We start from the raw sequence: 3,744 nt of genomic DNA, 5'->3' as shown, positions 1-3,744 counted from the left end.
ATTTTTATACTAGTCTAGCAAGATGTGTGCAATATTCACTGGCTGTGATTGACTAAGCATCCTTTTTAAACTCCTGAACTTTGACCAACCAAGAGATAGACACACACACGCGTGCACACATGCAAAACCAAAAGACTAGCAGTGCAACTTAACCCTATTTGTTTGTACAATCAAGATCAAAACAAATCTAGGAAGTATGTCAACAGAGAAGAGTGTAAATGTTAAAAATCCTAACAATTATACAAAGTAGAAATTATGTAAATTTCAAATAATTTGGAGAGGAAAAGGAAGAGAATGTAAAAATGTAAGTCTGCTCACTTTCTCATCATTTGCAGTTGGGAGGTTAAAATAACTAACTTAAAGCTAATGAAATAAAAAGGTATAAAATATTTAAAAGTAAGTACTAAGGAAGATAAAATAGTAAACTAGGAGTTGGCAGGGAAAGATCATTTTTCATAGTAGAGAGTTACAAGTACAGTTGAAATATGTATTTTCAGATACTCTCTGAAGAAACAGAAGTCTGAGGGTATTATGCAACATTTTGATTGCAGATATAAGCACTAGAACAAAATAAAAACATTCCAATTTATCAGAAAAAAAGCTACAAGAATCAAGAAAATCATAGATAATAGACTAAGAAAAAGACTAAAAATTAGAAAGCATTACATAAAATAATATGCCATAATATCTGTCATAGTAGTGAATATAAATGGGTAAAACTAATATATGATCTTCTATGATGCACAAAGCAAAAATCAAAACAGATACCAAAAAGGCAAAGGCGTCAAACCTACATAAAAGATAGTCTAAGCAATGTTAACAAACAGAAAGTGGAATGTGGAAGACACAGTTTGTCCTTTCCAAATATTTATTGACTTCCCTGTCTTTTCCAGCCTTCCTTGTGGAATAAACAGACTTATGACTAATTCTAGCCAATAGACTACGCCGAGAATTGACTGGCATTTCCTTGCTGAGACAGGTAAGAACCAGTGTGCATCTCCACGTGTCTCTTCCCTGTCGTGTACTCCCAACGGCATAGCCACCAGGTGGAACAAGGCAACTCAGTTCACACTGGCTTTGGCATGAGCAGGAAGTAAATACTTTGTTCATTCACTGAAAATTGGGCTTTAATTTCTATTTCAATATTAATAGCTGGGTTGTTTCTAATTGTTATATCAAAGTCGAGTTCAGAGAAGAAAAATAATAATAGCAGGGCACTTTTTTAAATGATAAAAGAGGGAACTATTCACAATGAATATATCACATTTATGAATGCCTATGCACCAAATAGCTTAGAATCAACATTCAACATTCATGACTCAAAGTAAAAGTGTCAGAAAATAGGAGAAAGAGTACCACTTTCTTTGAAATGATATATGGGCCGCAATTTCTCTGTGCACTGGAAGATGGTGGTCCTCTTTCCCTGCCCAGTGCAACCATGGCTCTTGGTGCCAAGAAGCATCTGAAGTTGGTAGGAGCCCCAAAGCACTGGATGCTGAATACTTTGACTGGTGTGTTTGCTTGCCACCCATACACCAGTCTCCACAGGCTGAAAGTCTCCCCCTCATCATTTTCCTAAGGAACAGACTTAAGTATGCACTGACAGGAGATGAAGCAAAGAAGATCTGCATGCAGCAGTTCATTAAGATCAATGACAAGGTCTCGACTGATATAACCTATGCCGCTGGTTCCTTAGATATCAGCATGAACAAGACCAGAGAGAATTTCTGTCTGATCTGTGACACCAGGGGTCACCTTGCTGTTGATCCTATTACACCTGAGGAGGCCAAGTTACTCAAAGTGAGAAGAAACTTTGTAAACACAAAAGAAAAATCCCTGATCTGGTAGCTTATGATGCTGGCATCATCTGCTGCCCTGACCCTCATCAAGGTGAACGACATCGTTCAGATTGACTCGGAGACTGGCAAGATTACTGATTTCATCAGGTTTGACACTGGTAACCTGTGTATGGTGGCTGGAGGTGCTAACCTGGGAAGAATTGGTGTGATCACCAACAGAGAAAGACATCCTAGATTTTTCAATGTGGTTCATGTAAAAGATGCCAACAGCAACAGCTTTGCCACCCAGTTCTCCAACATTTATATTATTGGCAAAAGCAACAAATCATGGATTTCTCTTGCCTGAGGACAAGGTATCTGCCTCACCATTGCTGAAGAGAGAGAGAGAAGAGACTGGCAGTGGAAGAGAGCAGTGGGTGAAACGGTCTCTAGTTGACATGTTAGAAAGGTCTTCATGCTTCATTAAAGATCATACATCATGAAAAAAATCAGTGGATGATATTTTGATTTTTTCTCTCAGTCCATGAGAAAGCACATAAATAGAACATGTGTAAGAAAGTAGAAAACCTAAATTACAAAATTAATAAATTAAATTGTAACACATTAAACTCCATACCTTGAAAACAGGAAAATAAATTTTTTTCAAGCCTTCATGGAACCCTCACAAAAACTAACCATATATTAAATCACAAAGGAAATGGTAATTTAAAAAAAAAAAGAATTATACTGATAACAATTGTTATCACAAAGCAATAAAACTAGAAATTAATATGAAAACAGGAAAACAAAAATTCTATTGCCTAGAAATCCTTTTACTCTCTCATAAACAACTTTTGGGTCAAAAAGAAAATCAAATTTGAATTTACCAGAAATATGGAAAATGACAATAACAAAAACACTACATGTCTGAATCACTAGGTTATATCTAAGATAATGCTTACTGGACAAAAACCTTAAATATTTATATTAACAAACATTAAGCATTCCATTCAAGAAATTAGAAAACAACGATAACCAAGAAAAAGAAATGGAAAAGCATGTTTTCATTTATAAGTGGGAGCTGAACAATGTGAATACATAAACACAGGGAGGAGAACAACACACACTGGGGTCCAGGTGGGGAGGGGTTTGCGGGAGGGAGAGCATCAAGAAAAATAGCTAATGCATGCTGGGCTTAATACCTAGGTGATGGGTTGATAGGTGCAGCAAACCACCATGGCACATGTTTACCTAGGTAGCAAACCTGCACATCCTGCACATATACCCTAGAACTTAAAATAAAAAGAAAAAAAATTATAAGTTAAAGAATTAGAAAACAATAAAGCTTATAATTAAATGTAACTTCTAATTCTTTGCACTATAAATACAATGAATGACCTATTAGCTAATCTATTCAAGATAAATGGAAGAACAAATAACAATTTAAATATTATAAAAGTGAAACAAACCACAAATACCAAGTAAACTAAAAGAATCCAAATAAACCACATTGCCCATGACTAAAAAACACATTTGAAAAACAAAAGGAAATGAAATGTTTTCATAAAGAAATGTAATTTACAAAAACTGACACCAGAAGAGATGAAAGATCTAAGCAGACCAATTACCATAAAGGAAGTATAACAAGTTGCAAAATAACTTTACCTTCATGCAATTCTCTAATCCCTCAATATCTTACCCAAGAAAGCACCAGGTCTACATAGTTTCAGAGGAAAATTTTCCCAAGGCTTTCAGAAATAGATTACTTCAATGCTATTTAAATGGTTTCAGAACTCAGAAGGAACACTTCCAAATTACTTTTATAAATCTAGCATAATATTAGCATCAAAAACTAACAAAAATAACACACAACCAAAAATTACAGGTAAATCTCAGATATTAGTATAAATGGAAATATTCTAAATAAAATATTAGTGAGTAAAATCTAGTTACATAACAGAGAAAC

General features: G+C 34.8%; 1 pseudogene; it reads left to right on the top strand.

Annotated features, from left to right (window-relative positions):
- The first annotated feature begins 1,438 nt into the window (after positions 1-1,438).
- LOC105503874 lies at positions 1,439-2,219 on the top strand (annotated as a pseudogene).
- Positions 2,220-3,744: the final 1,525 nt, after the last annotated feature.

The sequence above is a fragment of the Colobus angolensis genome, unplaced genomic scaffold, assembly GCF_000951035.1.
Source record: "Colobus angolensis palliatus isolate OR3802 unplaced genomic scaffold, Cang.pa_1.0 Scaffold885, whole genome shotgun sequence".
In the NCBI taxonomy this organism is placed as follows: domain Eukaryota; kingdom Metazoa; phylum Chordata; class Mammalia; order Primates; family Cercopithecidae; genus Colobus; species Colobus angolensis.
The sequence above is the reverse complement of the archived record's forward strand: the minus strand, read 5'-3'. Positions and strand labels throughout refer to the sequence as shown.